This window comes from Megachile rotundata, chromosome 9 (genome assembly GCF_050947335.1).
Source record: "Megachile rotundata isolate GNS110a chromosome 9, iyMegRotu1, whole genome shotgun sequence".
In the NCBI taxonomy this organism is placed as follows: domain Eukaryota; kingdom Metazoa; phylum Arthropoda; class Insecta; order Hymenoptera; family Megachilidae; genus Megachile; species Megachile rotundata.
This window is the reverse complement of record NC_134991.1, coordinates 4,234,725-4,259,922: the sequence shown is the minus strand read 5'-3', so window position 1 is coordinate 4,259,922 and position 25,198 is coordinate 4,234,725. Positions and strand designations below refer to the sequence as shown.

At 30.6% G+C, this 25,198-nt stretch overlaps 1 protein-coding gene and 1 long non-coding RNA gene across 6 annotated transcripts in view; both read left to right on the top strand.

Annotated features, from left to right (window-relative positions):
• The window catches only part of cnc (NFE2 like bZIP transcription factor cap-n-collar), a 281,683-nt gene that overhangs the window by 196,980 nt on the left and 59,505 nt on the right, over nucleotides 1–25,198 (top strand). The window lies entirely within an intron of this gene.
• On the top strand, nucleotides 5,690–9,279 carry LOC143265167 (uncharacterized). Its single transcript, XR_013039369.1, has 3 exons — nucleotides 5,690–6,670; nucleotides 8,019–8,415; nucleotides 8,573–9,279. It is a non-coding gene; the product is annotated as an uncharacterized LOC143265167 (long non-coding RNA).

Sequence of the window (25,198 nt, the reverse complement as noted above, 5' to 3'; positions counted from 1 at the left end):
AAAGATTGCCATTCTGCAGAAACATCGAAATTATTAAAATGATAAGTTGAATTAATATAATTTCGTTTGCTTTTACATGTCGTAGCTGATCTGTTAGTCATGTTATCTAGAACCTAACAACTTTTACGATTTTAACATTTTCAAACTGATGACCGAACAAACAGATCACAATGATATTACTTCAGAATTAAGTTTAACATATTACCAATAGACTTTTCAAGGTACCAACACAGTCATTTAATCGCGTACGAAGTCTTCTTGTATAGTTTTGAGGCCAGTGATATAAAACAACCGATCATAATAGCTGAACGCGCGACTCGCCTATGTGAAATGGGGGTACCCCGCGTCCGTTTCCAGCTTGTAGAGTCGTCAATTTTCGAGGCTCCATCGTTCTGAAGGGCTCATTTTAAAGGGCAAACTTCAAAGAATATGACCATATTTTTTTTAAATTTTAACCCTTTACGCCCCCCATTAAGAAAAACGCAAAAAAAGAAATTGTTTAAATTTTTCAACATTTTATAACAAATTGACAAAGTTAAAAAAAATATTTTAAAATAGCCCAAACCTTCACGAATAAAACAAAAAAAAAGTTAGCTAAATCGGTTCAGTAGTTTCTGAGAAAAAAATTCCCAAGTGGACCCCATTTTCGCCAAAACGGGCAAAAATTGCAAATTTTAACGACCTGTCATTTATTAACAAATTCGAAACCGGCAAAATGATGACTTAAACCCCCCCCCCCCCCCCTAATTTCACATGGACTATAACATATTTCGATTAGAGCAAAATCGGAGATGGTAACTTCCAAAAGTGATCGATTTGGCGTGGAATGACCCATTAATGACCTTCATATGTATGTCCTTTACACGTCCACCTACAAAAAAATATACCACCAGCATACGTCCCTCTCAAAACCATTCAACTTCACCTAAAACATTGTTTGCTATAAATAATAATAATGACGTAAATCTAGATGGCTAAATGTGGTGAGTCACCCTGTATATACATATATATAACTAAACATCATTTACCATGTTTATTTATTTAATTTTATGTGGAAGATATATTATTTGAGGGCGGAATGTTTTTATACCGAATGTAATTAATATTTTATCAGCGTTGTTGCTCGTTTGAGCATATAAATTAATGCAAAATTCTGGTAAATGATTAATGCAATATTATTAAAATAGAATATGTTTCATTTGCATTTTTGATTTAAACAGAGTAAAAAAACTATTTTAAAATTTTTTAATTTCAAATAGTTTATTTATTTACGTACTAGAAGTAGTGTCGGTATCACTGATTAATGCAAAAGAATTAATGAATAAGTAATCCTTGGTCTTTGTTATTTGAATAATTATCTTTGTCATTTTGATAAACACGGTATATTACAGAAATATTAATCGGTATGACTTTCATTTCATTTATGATTGTAATTAAAACGGTGGAAATTATCAATTACTTCAGTGTTTCGGTGGAAAGGCTTTATTATTAGCGATATTATTCTTCTATATTTTTATGATATATTATTTACAAATTTTCGAATTTCCAAAATTTTATATTCACAAGTTCTCAAATTTCAAAATTAATAAATTTGCAAATTTTTCTAGTTTTCAAGTTTCCAAATTTCTGATTTTAAAATTCGCAAATTCTCAAATTCCTAGATTCAAAATCTCAAAATTTCTGATTCCTAATACTCAAATTTATAAATTTACAAATGTATAAATATACAAATCTGCAAGTTTACAAATTTACAAATTAACAAATTCTCAATTTTTCAAATTTTGAAATTTACAAGTTGATCAATCGATGCACAAATATCTAAAATACAAATTTTACAAAAAGATACAATTTCTAGATATTAATCAATTTTAATGAATCTTAAATGCAACTTATATTTTAAGAGCAATGATTATTGAATATAGCCTTGGCTCGTTGCTCCGTTTAAGGTGCTTTATTAACCCAATCTTTCACCCATAGTCTTCATAATCCATCAGAAAGCTGACATTGATATGAAAATTGATATTATACGATCTAAATCTACATTTATCAAATTTTGAAATTAGTGTTATCAATTGTATAAATGTTTCAATAACTTCATAGTAAATATTTTGTTAGTATACTCTATACATACTGCTTTTGGTCTAGTGATTCAATTGAAAAGGGAGCGAGTCTACATAAAAAAATAAATGAAAAATATATAATTGCTTAAGTAATAAATGAAAATTATGTAATTGTTAATATATAATAAAATATGTTATATTCAACATCAGTTTTATAAAAAACTAAATTTGAACAATTTTGAAATATTTGCAAAAATTATTCACGGCACAAGAAATAACAAATACGACTATTTTTTAATTTTTAGGATTAGTGAATGTTATTAAACAAATAAATCTAATTATTAGTACCACTAAATACTAATAATTAGAAATGTTTTTGTAAAATGTTTAAATTCAATTTTCTTCAAAATGAAACTGTATAAAAAACGATGATTGTCTCAACACGCTGTTCGGGACCAACACTTACTCGAGATATTTTCCAAACTAGTTCTATAAAAAGTTTTCAGATTAATCAAATAAAAAAACTAGTGGCATAAAATGTCGTTTAAAAGAGGAATATTGCATCGGGTGCTCAGAAGGAGAAACAGTTGTTTGGGTAATTGAGGTTGCACTATATTTTCCAACTTCTACCACATTTCTTTAAGCCTACTGACACACATAAGCTGTGTAAGTATAGTGTCCGAGATAGCATCGCTTAATGCAACAAACGTTTGCCGCATTGAGAAGGCAACTCGAAGTCATCGTCCAACGAGTTGGCAAAATAAACATTTCTCTGAATATCGCAGCTTACAAGGAAAACTCCTTAATTAACTAACTCAGATTTTAACGAACTTTTGCATAATAATGAATTATATTATTACGAATTTGCATATATACTGGTCGAGAAAACTATACAGTTATTCCCGAACGTAATGCGTCTCTTGGGATAACATGACTCGCACTTATTCGTTTGTTTATCTGTACTATGCCACAAACCGCAATTGTGGATCTTTTGACATGAAATTTTGAGGGTAGACTGTGAGACACTTTTTTTTCATATAGATTTTGGCGGTGATCTGACGACAAAAATCTTTCTGTATATAAATTTCTAAATTTCTAAATTTCTAAATTTCTAAATTTCTAAATTTCTAAATTTCTAAATTTCTAAATTTCTAAATTTCTAAATTTCTAAATTTCTAAATTTCTAAATTTCCAAATTTCCAAATTTCCAAATTTCTACATTTCCCAATCCCCAAATCTCTAATTTCGAAATTTTCTGATGTATTCAAGTTTTTAAATTCCCAAATCTCCAAGGTAATTTTCGAACTTTGCAAATCTCTAGATTTAAATCTAGATTTCTGCACTTATTCGTTTGTTTGTCTGTACTATACTGCAGACCGCAATTGTGGGTCTTTTGACATGAAATTTTTAGGATAAATTCGTGGGACACTCTTTCTTCACATAGCTTTTGACGGCGATTTGATTACAGCAACTTTTCGATGACGATCGTCACCGAATCGATAAAAGATTGCGTTTGATATCGTTTTTTATCATTTTTGATCACTTAGAATGGACTAAAATCATGTTAAAAGCTCTATAACTCGTCGCGCCCGACAATACTTGCTCGTTATTAACGTTAATCGTCGTGAAATTAACAATAATCGTGTTTGCTATCGTTTTCAATGGTTTCAGACACGTTTAAACGGAACGATTTTAACCAGTTAACTGTGGCGATCTTTTTGCAAAGCGTGCACCAGTGTGTGTCGCGATAATCAAGCGATGACAAGTTAGCTCTCAAATATTTATGAATCCATCTCAAATCATTTACACTTTTTATTTGTGTATTTCATTTCGTGTTGACCTCTAAATATTTTAAACATATTACAATTTACGAATATAATTTAGTTTTCGCCAAAATTACAATTTAAATATCAGATTGTAACAAAATTTTACGCGTGACGGATATAGTCGTGATGACACAATATTCTGTCACATCTCACAAATGTGCCACATCTGCCAAACACACTCAACTGATTAAAATTTCTATATCACTCTTGTTTTACTTATATGTTTGTAGTTTGTTTAACAGTTTTAAACTTTAAATGCACAATAGAATTCACCTCGAATACACCTACTAGTATAAGCCTTTAACAATGAAATTATTAAACCGGTCAAATAACCAGTCCTCAAGTTTTTCATTTTAAATTATAGAATTTTTTAAGATACTCTTCTTGAGATAGATGTTAATTGATTTCAGGGTAAAGAATTAATGTATGCACTATTAAAAGTTTTATCCTGCCATTATTTTTTTTCTATTTTAATTTGAATTTAAAGATCAAGGTTTATTATGTACCGGTAGGTTTAATGTTAAATATAGACATAAACTCGCATAACCACTGTAAAATGTTTTTATCCTGTACGTTTATTACGTCGTTTCATTAATATGAATGTTGTATAATGGTCAATAGTATTTGTTGTTATAGAATTTGAGAATTTGAAGCTTTGAGAGTTTAGAGATTTGAGAAATCAAAATGTTTTGCCATTTATAAATTATAAAATTTTCAAGTTTAGTTAACTATTGAATTTTGAAAATCCTACTATAAATTTATGTAAAATATTATTTATACATATAATTGATTATCTACTCTTAAATCCGTATAGAGAGAGAAATTCATAATAACATGTAAATATGAAAAAGGTTTCTGAAATCTGGAAGTAACACTTATGGGGCAGCTATAAACTGTGTAAATTACTGTATAAATTGTATAAATACAATGTTAAACTGTTGTCTAGAACTATAAAGTACCTCATTTAAAGTAGAATGTTTAAAAATTTCTAAAGTCCGTATGGATTTTGCAAAAACGTCAAAAAGAATGGAAAAAGTAATGTAATAAAAAGTAATATTGTTACGTTTATATGTATTCTGTCATGCATAGTTTTAGGACATTTCTCAAAATGTATATATTTTCTGAACTCTCTGAATACATCTACACTTTTACTACTTTTGTAAGTATTTAGCATTCTATCATGTCAGCATTTGTCATACTAATTTATTTAAATACTGAAATTTTACATTTTAATATGTAACTAAATAGCTTGTTAAGTTTGGAAATTTGTATAACTTTCAAATATTCAAATTTCAAGGTACAAAATTTTTTAATTCCTAATTTTTAAATATAGAGAATTCTAAGCGTATCACTTTCTAAAATATTAAATTAGTAAAATTAATACTTCAGTATTTCTAAATTTCTCAACTTCCGAATTTTCAAATTTCTAAGTTTTTAAATTCTGTTTTCAAATTTGAAAATTTAAAAATCTGCGACTCTGAAATTTACAAACTTTCGAATTCCTAATTACAAATTTGAAATTTTTTATATATATAAATTTCCAAATTCTTGAATTACTACATCTCTAACTTTCGAAATTACCTAAAGTATTGAGTTCTTAAGCTTCTAAATTTCGAAATTTCTAGAATATTACAAATTTAACATTATTTGTTACAAACGCCGAGCCTCAATAAATGTCACATAAAAGATTGAATAAATCAATCTATAGAAGAAAATGCAAATTCATTTAGCGCACCTGTTTTCTCATTATCAAATCATTAATTCGGTGTCTAGATATAACTAGACAGCGTCTACTCATAATCCCTGATCATTCACTAGTTCTCAAGCAAGATCTGTTTAAATTCCATTTCTAAATTTGCTACTTAGGAAGATCTTGTTAGAGATTTTTCAATTGATAGAGCAAGAATCATGTGTTCGTGAAGTGACATTGTTAAACGCGAAAATGATAGTGACAATGACCTACCGAAATAGTCCTCGACGGCCACAGAGACAAAAATGAATTCAATCAGTAATTATCGATTACAAACACAAATCCGTGTACTCCATCTCTGATGATTAATCAGATCACGCTCAAGCAAATTCTGTTTGTTGAGCTCTATTTCTGAGTCGACCACTTAGGAAGTTCTTGTTAGAGATTTTTCAGTTGACAGTCCGAGCAAGAATCGTGTGTTGGAGAAGTGACGTCGTTAAACGAGAGAATGATCGTGACAATGACCTACCGAGATAGTCCTCGACGGCCACGGAGACATAGACGTGACGCAATGCATACGTGCATAGAGCGTGCTTGCATACACGTGGTGAAATACACCTGAAAAGTTCCGCCAATCGGAGAAGTCTCAGACCCCTACCATAATCCTTGCGGAGTACGATTATGATCGCGTTGTACTCCTGGCAACGCGTTCGTGGCTAACACTCGTGGACGACACGCGGTTCGAGATAAACGCAAAGAGAAAATTGCCGTCACTGATAAGCCTCGTACCGTTAATCTCGCCTAATCGCGTGAAACGTGTTTCTGTGATCAAAAAAAAAAAAAATGAACAGTGCGATGGTACCACTGATTGACTGGAATTTATCGAATGTATGATTTCACCCTTCTAGTGATAAATAATTTTGGCAAATTGACAGTGTGTGCGTGTAACGTTCTTTTGTATGAAGTTCGTTTTTATTACGTTTCTGAATTCATTAACTGGATAATTAGATAGTAAACTTTAAGATCCTGTTTAGTGGTCGTATTATTTTATAGTGACATATTTTTGGATGTGCACAAACGATAGCACACGAAGGGTTCGTTGAAGTGTTGTGATTTTTTTATTATGTAGATAGAATTTTATTGATGGAAGAATGCTTAGGCTTTTTTACCAAGTAGTTTTGGATGTTACTGGTGTTTGCATTCGGAAAAGAAATATTTTGGATTTTAATGGAGAATTTGTTAGGGATTTTATGTATTTCTAAATTTCTAGATTTTCACCTTTCTAAATTTCTAATTCTTTAAATTTCTAAATTTTCATATTTCAAATTGCCTGATTTCGAAATTTCTTCTTAATTACCGAAATTCTAAACTTGAAAATTTCTGATTTTTATATAATTGAAGTTTGTAAATATTTAAATTTCTGGATGTATAGGTTGTTAGATATCTAAGTTTAAAAATGTCTACATTTCAAAATTTCAAAATTTCAAAATTTCAAATTAAAAATTTTATAAATTTCCAAGTTATGAAATTTTTAAATTTGAAAATTCATTAATTTAATAATTCTCAAATTTGAATATTTCATATATCTAAACTTTCCAAATTCCTACTTTTTCAATTTAAAAATTCTCAAATTCAAAGACCTAATTCCTAAATTTCGAAATTCTCAACTTCACAAACTTTCAAATTTACCAACTCTCAAATTCGCAAAATCGCAAATTCACGAATTTCACAAACTTACAAATTCACAAATTCACGAATTTACAAAATTACAAAATTATAAATTCAAAAATTCTCATATCTCTAAATTTATAAATTTCTTAATTGCTAAATCTCTCAAATTCTTCATGCTCCCAAGTTCTCAAATTCCCAAATCTTCGAATTCCACAAATTGAAAAATTGTCGTATTTTCAAATTTTCAAATTCTTAATATCCAAAACTCATAAGTTTCTAAAGTAATAAGCTTATTGTCAAATTTCCGAAGGTCCAACCTTCTAAACCTCCAAATCCCCAAATCTAATTTTGGGGATATTCTAATCTCCACATCCTCAAATTCTCAAATTCCTAAGTTGTTAAACTCATAAATTGCCAAATATTAAATTTCAAAATTCCCAATTGCTCAATTTCCAAATTCGAAATTTCCAAATACCCATACTTCCAAATTCTCAAATCATCCAAAACCACCGACAAAAAATAGCCTCACCGATGTCGACACCACAAATGTATAACCAAACTTAATTTTAAACAGAATTAATAATATATCAATTTCATAATATACCAAATAAAATGTTCAAATTTATCAATCGAGCAATTGTAATCTCAATGACCGGTTATAACGTATTACGTTAAATGCTACCAGTTGCATCCGAAGAAAAAAGACTATGCATTCTTCTTTATTATTCTTCCGCAATATGCTCCTTCACCGTTTGTTTACGTTTTTCAAAGAGTGAAAATTATTCTGAAGTGTTTGCCGTTGATTTGTGTACCCATGACTCGATCCTGATAATCTTCGTGTTACGTGAACACTGATTCCACGATATTTAACACGCTATCAATCATGGTTGCGTGAAATGATGTAAAAGCCTTGAAGAAGAATATCTCAACGCAATGGATATCGTTCCGATTCTTGTTTTTCTTACGGTCAGAATCCTCTGAAAACGACCTGAAAGCTTGAAAATAAAAAACTGTCCAACGAACGAATGGTTTTTTAATCGCAAGAAGAAGTGTACACATGAATGACGTGCAGCAGTTTGTCTTTAAATCTCATCCACAAAGCTTCGAACAACAATATCAAGTTAATTCAGAATGTTGGAATCTGGTAGTGGACGAAGGTCTTCTTCAGGTACATACATCTCATATACATTATTAATTCAAGGTAAATAATTATGTAATGAGTATGGTACTACAATTTTATTTCTTCTGTTTGATATTCGTACTTTGTAGAAAATTTTGATAAAGTAGGACGAAAGTGTTTCATTATGTTCCTTTTTTTATTTAAGGTAAAACCTTATGTAATATAAGGCATGTAAGACGTATGATGCATTGATGATTATCTGATATTAGGAAGTTAAAAATTTTGGAAATTTCTGAAAGATCGAATTTGTCAGGCAATCCCTAAATCCCTAATTTCCCCATTTCCCAATGCCTAAATCTCTAATTTCCAAATTTTCAGATTTTCAAGTCTTTAAGTTCCCAAATCTTCAAAATAATTTCCGAACTTTCCAAATCTCTACATTTAAATAACGCTAATACCCTGAACATGTAAGATTTAATCAAACAAGAGTAGAGCAAGAAAATAAAGTCGGCAGTCAAAAGATAAGTACAACAATTAAATGAAATGTTTTTTTAAAATTTAAATTATACATTCACGTATAATGAATATTGCTGCACCTACTTTGCATATATCGTTCGAAGTTCTGCATTTACTTTTATGTTTGCCAGGATTCGTGAACAACAACGAACATTATATTCTTTTGTACGAGATGGCATTCAAGACATTTGTTGTACCACATGTGGATATCTTTATTTTTATTCTTGATATCACGGTTGTCAAATCGTTGGAATTTCTGTTCTTCATCAAATAAACGTAAACATTCAAAGTTTTGCATGACAACAATATTCACACCACTTCAATGCACACTTGTTGTTAAGTTGAAAATATGAAACCTAATATGAAATATAATGTTTTACAATATGAAACCTGTGATTTATGTTATAAATTATATACATTACATCAAAAAAGATTTGATAATTCATCTTCTTATTTTTTGACACGGACATACACGTGGCAAGCTATTTACCTGGCTACTTGTGTGATTACTTACCTAGTTTGATGCTGAAACTATCGCCATTAAATGCATACTTCCAAATTGAAATTAAGTAAAAAAATAAATAAATACTGGAGCGTTAACTAGCACATACAACTCTAATTTATCTTTACAAAGTATAACAAACATTTTAATAAAAACATGGCAATAAAATTTTGTAATATAAAATGTGAAAGCTAAAATCATTTTAACTGGTTGCCGCTTCTAATATCAATGTTTGCTTTAATCCACATAGTAGCGAGAGAATGAAAGAATAAAAAAACATTTCACTATGATTTCTAGTAACAAAATTTTAAGAAAATCAATCACTTTATTTCAGAAAGTTTAAGAAAGTATTTCTTTTTTAAACGATGATAACAGTGTTTTTTATTTCCAATCTTCGCTTATAAAACAATTTATAGGCTAGTAAAAAATAATTTGGTTAGAGACTTGTTTGAAAAGTAAACTTTATTTTTATTGGAATCGCTATTAAATTTTAATGATAATATCAAATTGAGAAAATTTCATTCACATTTTTTGTATACAGAATGCTGATACAAATTCAGCAAATTTGTGGAAATTGATAAATTTAGTTTTTAACCGACTTCGAAAAAGGCGGAGGTTACTCAATTCGATCAGTATATTTTTTTTTTTTTCTATGTATGCTCACCGATTACGCCTAGCCGATCGGAACAAAACCTTTTGCATCTGGTAGATTCTGAAATGAAAAAAAATTTCATTTTTTAATTGCAATGTATTGTTATTGCAAAAAAAACGGCAACTTTTGAAATAAACTTTTCTCGATTTTAATGCGCTTTTAATATCTTATCACGGACATGATTCTGAACAATTTTGTTCATATACAAATTTCGCGGAAAGGTTTAGTTTTCGAGATATGCGCCGCCTCCGAAAAGACTAAAATGTATTTAATATACTACCTAACGAGTAAATAGGTTTCATTCATATCTGTTACGTAATTGTATGATTGAATGAAATAGAAATTACTTCATTAGGAAATAGAAATTATTTTATACTTTTTAGTGCATTTCGAAGTCGGCGTATTTCTTTTCTTAAAATTATTTTACGGTTTTTGTGTAACGAACTTTAAGGAAAAAACCACACATTGATATTAAGATGTTGTAACATCCTAAAGTGCTATATTTAGTTAGATTCATAATAAGATAATAGTTTTACAGTATATAAACTTGAAAAATATTAACTGGATTAATTAAAATAAAAATCTAAACCATTAAATTAACAAAGCAAAAAGATTGATAATTTCTTCCTTATGAAACAAGTTCGAAACAGAAAAATAATAACTAAATTTTGATTAATAGGTAAAATACGAACATGACAAACTAATCCGCTTTCTTATTTGCTATAAACAAAAGTATAATATTATTTAGTATAACATGAAAAAAGTTTTAAAGTACTTAAAAGAATATCGCAAATATTAACAATTAAATTTGAATTTTTCACAATTTAGTACAAATCTTCGATTCATTGAATAAATAAAGAAACGAGTTTTTTCCATTACATCAATAATTAATTAAATCAATTTCCACAAATAAATGGAACTAAATGCCAAAATATTTTTAATTTTCTTGCTCAGATTTAATATTATCCACGTTTTTGAACATTTGTGTCTCCATAAATATAAAAAAGTCATTAAACTTTTTGAAGGTTAATTACATGTACCCAGATATGACATATTTTCTACCCATATATTTGGAAAACAAATATACTAATCGTTACTACTGTACCTAACCTAATACTACTGTAAATTTCGGTGTATATCCGACAATCCAACAACCACTATAAAGCACTTCACGCGCCATGATACAATGTCAACAAATTTACTTATAACTCCGTAAAAGGTGCCAATTGTAAACATTTAAAGTCAAGATGAAATTGTTAGGAAATGTTCCAGTAATAAAGAAGTTACACTGAGATTCACTTAAATAATAGTTCATAAATAAATCAATGCACAAACTACAGAAATATTACGATACATTTGTTGACATTTAAAAAAAAGCGATTTCCCGGTAAAATTTTCCTTTTTTTCACTGTATCGTTTACTTATTTCTTCTATACTCAGAATATCATGTATTACATAGAAATTTAGTCAAATAAAAAAAATTTGCAGTAGCGTTAAGAAAAATACAGGATAATAAAAAACATAAATACGTTGATATAATGATGTACAAATAGAATAGTAATAGATAGAATAACATAGTGTGCAAATATTACAAAGAGTTACTGTATATAAACGATTCAAGTCAAACAACAAAATCCAAACCACCGAAATATCGGATGCTACATAATGACCGAAAATTTCACGCAAAAAGCATGTAATCGACATTAGTATTTAAGACACCCTATATTTCTGTTTGGAATTCGTTTTCGTAATAGTCAGAAGCACACGAGACGATCTAGCGACCTTGCCTGTAGAGTAGAAGTGTGTAAAGGCGGTGATTACGACGGTCGGAGACATGTAATATCCAGTACAGAACGTCCGCAGCACTTTCAATACGTAATGAGTCAGGCTAAATTAATACGTATATATCCACTGTCGGGACCTTTGACTAAAAGAAGGATGTACTGTGCGTATTGTGGTGATGTATTATGCAAGAAAACACGGTGTCGCCGCTTGCGAACCATATCATTTTTGGAACTCTTCTCTCACGCGACTGTCCTATTAACACTGACCTCACTCACCTATAATTGCTACGTGTTACCATATGCTAAGATGAAATATGACATATGTAATTCACTCTACAGGTACATGTTAGGTTTTTACGTATCGCCGTATTTTTATTCGTTGCGATGAGTATATTTGTGGAATCTGAAAATTAATTCAGTAACTTTAGGAACTTTATGTTAAACCTTGTACGCTGTAGGTGGCCATATTATACACTAACAAAATTCCACATTGTATAGATATTAATATTTATGGGGCTAAACAAACTGAAACAATAATTAAAAATATTTATTCAATCCTTACCCAGTTAAACAGAATATTTAACATTTAACACATATATTTTATTCTAGAATATATTATCAAGTATCAATAACATTATTAAATGGTAAATCTCGCGTCTGTCGAATATTTTCAAGAACAAATTTCTTTAGTATAATTTGTCGCGTTGTAGATTTCAAAATATTCTAACGTCGCACCACAAAACAATCGATGGACGCTAATTTTGGCTCGGTTGAGGTACAAAAAGAACAATAGTAGCTCCCGTAGGATAATCCATTGTAAGTCGCAAGAAATGTCCACTTAATTACCATAGAAATCTGCGGGAGGTTCTTTCCCTGTCAAAACTGTGACCACTAACTTTTACCCTTTTACTGATGTGTATCGAAATATTTTGTACGAAAAGCCGTAAAATACCTGTCGAACCCCTGATGGTTGATACCTGTGAGTCTTACTGACCGTTTGTTCTGCAGTTAGGTTTCGACTAGAAGAAGAAATTATAATACAAAAGAAACTGCAGGCGATATTTTGTAGATAGTCTGAAGTAATGGAAATGTGTACATACCGCAGCGATAATAACATTTGCACATTTGTGTACATACTGTTGATGCTGTTAAAAATTATCAACTCTTTGCACTGATATTCGGTTTAATACAATTTATAGTAGATAATTGTTAGGTATATTTAAACTGAAGCCAATTTTTTTTACTAAATTTTGTACACATGATGTATAAACATAGTAAAGTAGGAAATTGGCTTTTTTATTTTCAGTTTCGAAAATTATTACGTTTTTATCAAAATGTCTGTTAATCTTCATCGAGGTAAAGAATTATTATATAAACTGTTTTGTATATATTATTTATTTATTTTTATAGTTCAGTTTCATTTTAAATATAACTGGTCATTAAACACCCATAAATCTGAAGTTAATAGTAGAAAAATAATGACTTTACAAGTGTTCATCAAATTTTTCAGCTAGAAAGTTTTAGAATTGATATCTACTAACAATGAAAATACCTTCGAGTGTAAAAAGTTAAAAAATATAATAAAGTTCTCTGCTAAAAGGAATTTAATATGTAACTATGCACACGTAAAACGATTCGTTTATTTTATATATTTCATGTACTTATTCCAGGGTTGTATTTTGAGTTGTTTATATTCGCAAAATTTCCTCTAGACCAGTGATGGATAAATTAAGTACACAACGAAATGTTAAATCGATACTGATAAGCATATTTACAGTAATCAGGGGTACAAAACCTTTGGAAGAATCAAATTTTCAAATTCTTCAAATTAGAAAATGAGAAAATTAGAAATTTTGAAATTTGGCAATGTCAAAATTTGAAAACATAGAAATTTAATGATTTGAAAATATAAAAACACCCAAAATTTAAGCTTTCAAAAATGTGGGTATTTCTGAATTTCAGCAATGATATCGTGTAAAAGGTATAATGCAAAAGAATACAATTTTTAATAGAAAGTTTCTTTTTTAATGTATCAAAATATCTCTTTCATTGTGAAAGTTTTTCAGAAAATTTAATTTTTAACATTTGATAAATGTTAGTATTATATAAAATAATATTAAAAAATGAAATATAAGTTTCTATTGCATTTAACGTGAATATACATGGTAAAATATAATTTGCTATTATAAACAGACTATTTATTATTCGTTTTTATTTATCAGAATTTATATTACATTTGTATTAGCATTGTAATTATTTATAAGTAATAATTATCTGAATTATTTAATATTAGTAAATAATTAAAAATAAAATGATTTATATAGTACTGGTAAATAATGAGCAAGAATAGCAAGAAACGACTATTTGAGTTCCGCACCAGTAATGAGAAAATGAGCCTGAGTGCATTAGAGTGCAATAATAATTGCACTTGGTACTCTTACCCCAAGGGGTTTGTGGTTGTACCTATCCGCTGTATACAAATGTGAAACCATTTAAACGTCATTGCATGAAGAAATTCAAGAGATAAAAATTCATATATTCAGAGATACGGTATATTACATGATTTTACTTTCTCGCACAAGTAATTCATTAACAAGAGCGTTGATAATAAAAGAATTGTATCCTTGATCGACTAAAATAGATCTTAAAAATACATTCTACATAAAGGCAGTCAAATCGTACGATCTTCTCAACCACTTAAGTTATAAATTCATTAATGACTAAGTTATATATGTCCACGATATATCTTTTCAATAATTAACTGTGAGAGAAATTATTAATAAAACAATAACCTCAGAACGTACATTATCTTTTAATAATAGTAGTATAGACAAACGTTTTAATATTAAAAGTTAATTATTTACATTTTATAAAATACCCTCCAAAAATTATTTATATTAATTAAGAAGGGGGAGGACAGAGATTAATTTAAGTAACAACTATTTTTTTTAACAAATTATTATTTAAAAAAGAAATGTACATTCGATTGTTATCAGAGAATAATTACGAAAAAATTAAATAATTGTCTGAGCGAGGCGAAGCCGAGCGAAGTCTATACTTCGACTCATGTAATGCACTTTTCTCGAGAACCATCATAGATAGAGCCTTGAAACTTCACACATTTCAAGATCTAAATAAAAACAACTTTAAGTTCAATATTGAGCAAAATCAGATAAAAATTAAAGGAGTTAGACTTAATTGTAGCCTAGAACGAGGTCTTTTCACTAGAAATAGCAGAAATCTGGTCTTTTCTCCTTGGTGAACGTCTCATTAGACTATTTGAGGTTCTGAGAAGGTCGAAAGGACCAGTTTAATTAGTTAGGCGAATATCTTTAGTATCCCGGCTTTTTCTTCAGAGGAATTAAGGAAGTGGCGTATCAAGATTTAACGCTGCCTAAAATATCAGTCGATATTGGTGAAGGAGAAATGTCCCCTGGCTTGACATATGTCGCACTTTCAAGAGCAGAAAGGCTCGAAGACATTGAACTACTCTCATATCCATCTTGGGAGCGTCTTGACTTGATAAGAAGGCAAAGAGGATTTAAAGAGAGACTTGAGTTTATCAAATCAAAATGAAGCTCTGAGGAAGAACAAAGGGGATAATAAAAAATTGTTAGTTAATAGAAAAATTTATCTAGATAAGTAAATTCAATATTGTTTGTCTTAATTAGACTGATGAATCGAAGCGACTGTATGTCGGCTTTGAGTGAATTTAATTTATTATTAAAGTCTTGCTGTCAGCAGCGCCCTCACTGATTGTTTAAAAAATGAATATTTTCTTGATAAACCGGGAGTACGTTTGCAAAAACTTTTATTCGGTCAGCGTCAGTTACGCTTCGCCTCGCTCAGACTCCACTGTGTCGACTTTCACCGGTGAATGTTAACATTCACATAGTCGCTTGGTGTATGTCCGAAATATTTGCTAAATACTCTTATTTCTGACTTACACCGGTAAATGTCGACATACACCTAACCTAACCTAACCGTGATTGTCGACATATATCGGTGAGGGTCCGAATGTACAAGAATGTAATCAAATATTCGATTTTTCACTGACGTATTTGGTATGTGTTGACATTCACCGGTGAATGTCGACATTCTCCAATTTCGGTCTTTCACGATAACAGATACAATGAATATAAAAGAAGTGACAATGATCATTACTGCATTATGTGTGGTAATATTAGAAGTATAAATAAATAAATAAACTTAAATATAGATAGATTAATAATTCAGCAGAATAAGATAAATTAATTACTTTAACGAGTAAAGTAATCCTAAAATTCAGTGCTGCTGGATGATGGTCATAAGAAATGACTCAAAAGCCAGGCCATGAGTCATTGTCATTCGCTTGGTTTTAAGCATTCATTAATTCTATTATAACACTCATTAATGATCATAGTAAAATGATAACAGAGCTGTTATTAAATACCATCAGTAATGAAACACTAACAATAGAGCATATCTATAATTTTATTCTGTTAAAGTAGCGAAAAGATACGACATCAACGTCATATTCTTAAGTACCGTGAAAGAAGTACTGCTCTAGAGAACTTAATCCAGGTTTTCATGGGAAACAATTTGAAAAAATTAACTACATGAAATTTGAAATTACTTTATTTTAATATAGAAGCATTCTATACATATACTTCTCATAAAACAATTTAGGCCGTTACAAGAAAGATATTTTTCAAATAACGTTATTGACTTAATCTAGAAAACTGGTACTCTAATTTAGGTCATAGATGTCCTAAATTATACTATGTATATTTTTCGTTATTTGCAGTAAAAAATTTTATGTAAAAATGTATTTACATTCCATAAAAAGATGAAAAATAATTCTGAGATGTATTTTATAGCATACTGAGAAGAAATAAACATGCATTTAATAAAATTATGAATCGCTTTCAGATCAGCAATGCTAATATACTGTTACGATTAGTATAGTTTAAATTGAACTCTCTTGCAAAAAGGATATTCCACTTTTTAAACGAGATCAAACAAAAATTTCTCAATTTGATGAATATATTCTTTCTTTTCTCCTATAATGTATAAATAACCGTTCTCATGTTTTCTTCGTTCTATTCTCATACCTTCCACGCTATAATACAGTGGATATTCTATATACGCAAATCTTTCGGGTCTGAGGTTTTGCCGAACGTAGAAAAGGACAGAAGAGAAAAATATCACGGTCACCATTTGCGTAGACCGAATGTAAACAAACAGTGACCTACCAGAAGGACACTCCTAATGCAAGAATAAAACTTTTTTATTTTTGTTTTTTTTTTTTTTTTTTTGTTGAAATTTTTTCCATCATATTTGTAACATTTTTCTCATTAAAATGAGACCAAACACGACATACTTCGGGACATATTTACTTGTAATTTCAAGTGTTACGCGTACATCGATGATTTTACTCTAATAAGATATTGCAAGTAAATGTAACTCAAATTACGTCGTGTTTGGTCTCATTTTAATCGGAAAAATGTCAAAAATTAATTGGTAAAAGTTTGATAACGAAAAAGTTAAAAATAAAAAAGTTTTATATTTGCATTGGTTTGTCTCACGGATACACTAAGTCCCGGGTCACGTTACATTTCCCGGAGAGCAAACCTCGGGCGTCTCGAGGGGTCTTCCCCCCAGTGGTGGGGATAACATTTTTGCTTATATCGGAAAGGACATTTTTGCGTATATAGAATGAACACTGTATTTCTATCTTCATCGTTACTCGTGGAATCTGTTAATGTAGCGGACCTTAGATATCTTGTATTAAAATATAAAAATTATTAAGATTTTATCGAAATGTCGAGATAAAGAATCATTGTGTAAAACAGTTTATGTACAATTCATTATTTTTCTGTTTTAGTTTCGATTTAAAAATAAGTGATCATCTAACGTCTATAAATACAGTGTTACAAAAAACAGTTGCATTTTTTGGACCGATACAATTTAAAACCATTGGGTAGTTCAGTTAAAAAAACCAACCATATTTTAACATTTAAATACAATAAACAATAATGCAGATATCCGATAAAATCAAAGAGACCCTGCTTAAGAAATTACACTCATAAGAATTCAAAATTTATCTATCAGTCGAAACTTACAACTTATATTAATTAGAGCAGAATTACGTCAACCAACATAGAAATAAAACATATACTCTAAGTATTTTAAGTATTCGAAAATGTTTTGTTTTCACGTTATTACTAAGCAATATAAGGGTTACGACCCTATGCTAAGGGGTGTTGATTAAATCAATATGCACGCGAATAAAAACCATGGACAATTTAACATCTAGTCCAAAGTGTATAGCAGGTATAATGGTCGAAAGTACCCTTACACCAATTTTACCTTGTAATATACCGCTCGATAATTGACTAATAGTCAACATCATATACCAAGTTTGAACTCGGTATCTTGAGAAGTAGTTATAAGCGAAATTCGTATTATCAAGTTTTACCCTATTTTCCTCATTTATGAAAATAGAAGTTTTCTGCCAAAATTTAGGAACGTTATGGACATCGCAATGTATATTAGAGAATATTTTACTATTTTTTCGCTACAAATCCCATAATAATAAATAATTAAGACATGCCATGAATTTTATTATTCGATCATATGGACATTTTTAGATTTTAATTAATTTAAAACTGTTTCTTTTACAAATATAGATTCTTGTTATTTTATATGAATGTAGAAATTGTATCCTCTTAGATATAATTAAATGAACGTAGTTAGTTATAATTTTACACTACGTAAATATACAAAAATTATCCGCTTTCTTAATCATTTGACCAGTGGGACATTTATCTTATTGAACAGTAAATTTTGAAACATTAAAAACGTGACAATTTGACAGTACAAAACTACATATCCCTTTTGTAGACAATAAGAGCTAGTTTTCTAACTGAAATAACTTATACACGTATGTGAAATATTTTCATTCTTTGCATGTACTGTCTAGTAATATTTGAACAAAAATAATTAATGACTAATTGTGAGTAGTAATACTTTGTGGCTGTGAATGTTATACTATTATTATTTCATTAAAACTATTCCTTTCACCAATGTAAATTCTTACTTCATCTGAAGGTAGAAATTTCCCCTTTCGGGCAAACGTGTTTAGTTATAATTTCACGTTGTCTAAATACAAAAAATATGCAATTATTGTAACTGCTTCCTTAATCGTTTGACCAGTGGAACATTTACCTTAATCGGGGAACCATACGACCTTTGGCCGTGATTGACGGACCTCTTTGTATAAGGATCCGCTGAGCCTCGGGCGGTAGCGTATTTGCTATGCTACTTGGAAATTTGCTTAGAACCTTGAGTGCCATAGAAGAACCCTCCAAGTATTCTTGGTCTTTCCATAATATTTACACGTAACATCGAGTTACGATTCCGGAGAGAGAAAAGAAAGCGGCACAAAGATGGAGATGGAATAAGATAAAGGAACGGAAAGACCAAGATCGTGAGAGAGGGCGATCCAAGCCACGGACTCGAAGATAGAGAGGTGTGTAGGTTGGATCGCGAGCGTAGAGAGTCGTAAGATGAAATTAATAAGAGAAACGAGGTATGTAATATGGAAATGAGAAGCCTAGAAAGAAAGACAAAGACCAACCATAGGGCATTAGGATGCACTTGTGGCGATGCTCGAACAAGTTGGCGCGAGTCCGCCACGGTAACCTATGCCAGCGTGCATTAATCTGATGACTATCTGAATGAATCATAATTAATATCTTGGCCCATTAGCCATGAGAGTGTACCACCGGCCATCGGTAATGCGCATGCTTTCTCTGCGTGTTGTTAATTACTTGTATTTTGTCGATATCGTACCTACTTCGAGAAAGGAATTACTGGATTCGGTTAACTATAACTGTGATCTTTCGTATTCTTATTAGTTTTATTCTACCGCTAGCGGAATCACTCACCGTTGCCAGGCCATCTCATTATGAGATCTAGAACATTCGTGGAATTAATTCGTAGCGATATACAGGCTGCTTCGTGAAACGAAATGCGCCATTTTTCAGACATTTAAGACCTTGTAATAGAATAAATATTAAATTAAATTTACTGAAATGAAACTTTTATGAACGTGATCCAAGGAGAGATGATCATACAGGATATCACGGAGAGTGAAACAAATTTTTATTTCTTAAGTTTATGAATTTATAAATTTTGGTTTCTTACAACCAAACTGCAAATTTTTAAATTTCAAAATGTTCAGATGCACGAATCAGTATATTCTCTAAGTTTTAAGTCCCCAAATTATCAAATATTTTACAATTTGCAAATACTTGAATTTTATTAATAATTTAAATTTTGTTTAGCTTACTAAATGTTTCAATTTTTTAATTTCCAAGTCGTAAAATTCCGAAATTCTATAATTTTCTTGTCCTCAAATCTTAAAATATCTAAATCAACAAATTTATAAATTCCAGTATATAAAAATATTTTTATTTCTAAATCCCCAAATTTCAAATGCGCCTAATCTTTAAATCTCCAAATTGTTAAATTACCAAATTGTGAGATTTTCAAATCCCCAAAACTCGAAATTTAAAAATTTCTACGTTTCCTCCTAACTTCTCAAATCTCCAAATTCTCAAATTCTAAAATTGCTAGATTTCGTAGTAACTAATTTCTCAAAATTCTGAATTTTCAATTTTTAAATCCTTTTTAATGGCATAGTCTCGGAACCCTCTTTCCACATTTAGAAATTCCCTAAATGCCCTTAATTCAGAAATTCCACAATATTCATGTTCCCGAATTTTCTAATTTGCATTCTCCTAAATCATAAATTGCTACAATTTCCAAACACCAATTACTCAAATTTCCAAATCCTCAAATTTACAAATCTCTCAGTTCTCAAATTTTCAACTTTACAATATTGAAAATTCCTAAATCGCTAAATCCCAAAATTTTCAGACTCATTAATGCCTAAATTTCGAAATGTTCAAACGATTAAACCCAAAATTTTCAAATTTTCAAATTTTCAAATTTTCAAATTTCCTACTTTCCATAATTCCAAATCTCCGGATCCACAAAATTTCAAATTTCCAAACTTACAAAATCCCAAATATCAATCTACAATAAAGACAGGAACTCCACATTTGACACATGTTGCTACGCGACACAGTCTTTTATAAAGCAATTTGTTTTATAGCACCGTTTCCTTACATTCTGTCGCCGCAATCCCAGAATCCCGTTCTGATTTAAAAGAAGCAAGTACCTCTACGTGTTTAATAAAGGTGCATTATGATTTCTTTGGTCACATGAAGTTAATGATTGATAAAATGATGATTCGAAGACTTTCGAATGTTTTTTTAAATCAAATGCACCTTGAACAAACACTTTTTACTTGGTACATCAAAGAGCGGACTTGATTTTCCGTTTTTTTTTCAGAAAGCGAAGAATTCATTTGGCGACAAAACCATTCCGTTCGAATTATTTTCACGTTTTTCGTATGGCGCGACGATTTTACAAGAAAATTCCAGTTTTTAGTATATTCTTGACGCACATTTGTATCTATGCAAGACGATCGAGCAATTTTCACCGAGAACCAAGAAACGCGACGGGACATCACAGTCCGTTCCAAGCAGCTGCTGGACTTATGCACTGTGAAATGCATAATGCGTGCTGGTATGGGCTATCTAAGATGTGTGAAACGAATTTACCTGTTTGTGCAATCATCAAGATTCTGCAGAAGTGTAAAGATATTTTCCAGATACGCTATCCGTAGAAATACGGTTTCGATCTATCAATTATTTTCTGTCTACTCGCAACCGTTCCCGAGTCCGAATTAACATTCTAATTCGAAACTATCAGTTGTAGATAAAGTGTACATCTGTAACAGCTTTGAAAAAAGAACAACTAGATATGTGCACAAAGAATTTAATAATGTGTAAAAATACAACTAAGTGAAGTTAAAGATGAAAAAAGAACAACTTTATAAAAGAAATGAAATCTATAAAAAAGACAACTATATATTTGAACAAAGAATTTAAGAATTTATAAGGGAACACCTAAACGAAGATAAAGTTTTAAAAAAAGAACAACTGTATATTTGAACAAGGAACTTGAATTTTCGCATTTTTACATGTCCAGTAGTAGAATCATTTAGCTTAACGTATTTTTTGTTTATTTGCAATCGAGTTATGGACGAAATATGAACGCGTATAATGAATGCAAACAGTTCGAAAAATGAAGGAGACTGATGGATATATGGGAAACAAAATATTTTTTTTATAGGCTGCAAAGTGTGAGAGATCAAAATTCCCGTGCCTCAATATTTTGATTCACAACTTTCGTGACAGAAACGAGCTTTATTGGCAGTCACGTACGAAAACATGAACGGATATGACAGGGTAAAAAGTAGGTAAGCGATCGTGAATGAAAAGGGACATTAGGTCCGGGGGTGATTTCAAATACGATCGCCTACCACACAAGAGTTATGTAATCTTTGCCAGGTAAGAAAGAAATAGTACATGATAAATTGTAGGTAATGCTAGTACCTAAGGGAATTAATTTACATTATAAAATAAAATTTTTATCGAAACTTTAAAGGGAAAACATACAATAAATCAGTACGTGACTAAAATATTAATTTCATTAGATTTTAATATTTTACGTATATTTTTATAAGATAAATTATTTGGCCGCATATTTTCTATAATGTATAAAGAATTCACTTGATTACGTAAACTGTTATGGAATAATATGTATACATATAAATTTTAAATCGTACAGAAATTATTCGAAAATATTGTGTAATGTACATATAAGTGTTAGGACACTATTGATTGTATAAATATAGTAGTAATTGAGTATTATGTATAATAATAATAATTATACACACATTAATAGTAATAGTTGATCATGCATAATAAAAATTTGTCCAAGTTATCAAATTTTTATATTTCTTTATTTGTCGTTGAATTAAATACATTTTCATTTGTTTTAATTAGATATGACTTGGTTAATTAAATAATAAGAATAAGCATTAAATAGTTATTTCTACTCACACCAATTGAGAGTCGTTACAGTACACATGGAGTGTCCCAAGATTTTACCGTCAAAAATTATTAATATTTTTCTATTCGCAAAAATAAAAACGAATATTGTCTTAGCATAGAGTTTCAATCAACTCATTAGAAAGTCATAAGAAAAATATTAAATACCAACTGCTTTTTTGATCGATATCAGATACAGTTCCAGTTTTGTCCGTATAACTTTACTAGCATATTCTATTAATAAAAATTTGAATTCTCTTGAAACCTGTGGTCTATATTATAAATTATGTTACATCAAAAAAGATTTGATAATTCATCTTCTCACTCTTGGTCACTGACATGTCGCTAGGTAATTACCTGGCTACTTGCATGATTACTTATCTAGTTTAAGCGTTTCGTCTAATTTCAAAGAGTATAGAAATTCACTAAATCCAATGGTGTGAAGTTCGTCGAATGTTCTCTGTCTATTTACTGTGTTTTTGGTTAGAGAGACAAGGACGGTAAATATGATGTTACGAAAAAACACGCATTACGCGAACCAAAACGCCTCTGCGAAGAAGTAATATTTCGACATGATTTCTTTTGCATACTATTGTCAGAAATTTAATCTAGGTCGGTCCGCGGGCCGATTTTGCAATTTTGTCCAAAACAATTTTATGCACTGAAAACTAACATTTCTTATAGAAGAAAATTTTTCACGTCCCATTTTTCCAAAATCGGCCCGCGGACCGATCTAGATTAAACTTCTGAGAGTAGTATGCAAAAGAAATCATGTCGAAATATTACTTCTTCGCAGAGTCGTTTTGGCTCGCGTAATGCGTGTTTTTTGGTAAAATCATATTTACCGTCCTTGTCTCTCTAACCAAAAACACAGTAAATAGACAGAGAACATTGTACGAGTTCACACCATTCGCATGCACTCTATGAGGGCGCCTCGATCGTTTTGGCTAGCACCTTAACGCTAAAAATATCATCATTAAATGCACACTTACTTTCAAATTGAAAATAAAATGGAAAAATAAATCAATCTTTAACTCAACAAAGTATTATATTGTATAATATAAACTGTGAAGCGTAAAACCGGTCATTTCAACTGGTTAGTAGTTTTACTGTTAAAAGTATTTTCAGTAACACGGTCAGGTAGGATTGTTCTTATTGAAGCTGTGCAATACCTGTTGACCTTACACCACGATTCTTGGAGATTCCATAAAACGAAATAACCTTGCGTTGCAGATTGCTGAATTTTTCGCAATGAAAGTTATCATTCTAAATATCAGAATCACTGTGAATGTGGAAATACAGTGTTCATATAACACGTAGATGTCTAAATTGTGGGGATTTGACGTATAGCCATATAACACCTGACGATCTAACGTGTGAATATCTAACTTGTAACCACGTAGCACGTGGTCGAATACGTGGAGATCTAATACGTGACGACCTAACACATAGCCATACAATACGTGGTGATCTAATGCGTGTAAATCCAACGCATAGCCATACTAACGCGTGGAAATCTAACGTGTATTCATACAATTCGTAGTGATTTAGCGCGTGGAAATCTAACGTGTCTCGATCTAATGCGCAGCCATACAACACGTGGTAATTTAATATGTAAATACCTAATGCGTGGAAATCTAACATGTGCTGATGTAAGGCGTCACCATGCAACACGTGGTGATCTAACGCGTAGCAATCTAGAAATTGTAGGTACGTCAATAGTGCACCGTGTCACAAAACCGTACGAAAGGAAGAAAGAGGAAAAGAGTAAGAAATATGCAGAGTAGATGAACGAAAGAGAAATATTTTACTAGAAACTAGGACTTCTCGACAGCTCTTTTCAACCATCTGTTCACAGATCTCTTTACTTGCAGCGTCGCAGGTTCATAAAGCTTCCGACGGCTTCTTAACACGAAGCAAGATCTCTGCATCTAAACTACGAGATTCGTGTGCGCTGTATACGTGCTACTTTTGCCGGTGTACAAGCTGTTAGAGAAAGAATATTCAGAACTTCGTTATTAACAAAGAAAGGACTAACACTGATGAACTTTGTCTTCTGTGAGTTTTTGTAATATGGCGACATATCGTGTTTAACATGTTAAATCCCAAGATAACAAATGCAGCTTCTTGATGAAACGAAAGAATAAAAGATATTTTCGAACCAACTAAATGCTTAGTGTGACTTACCGTATTAGGTTCATATCACCTCTGCTTCCTTATCTTATGTACTTTTTGCTCGAGCGATTTTTCGGCGTTTCAAAAATTGCCCCTTCTTTGAGTGATGTATTTTAAAACACAGTTAGATCTGAAAGTGTTAAAACATGTTTACTAGTTAATGTTTGCTACAAATTTATGTACAGTTTGCAAA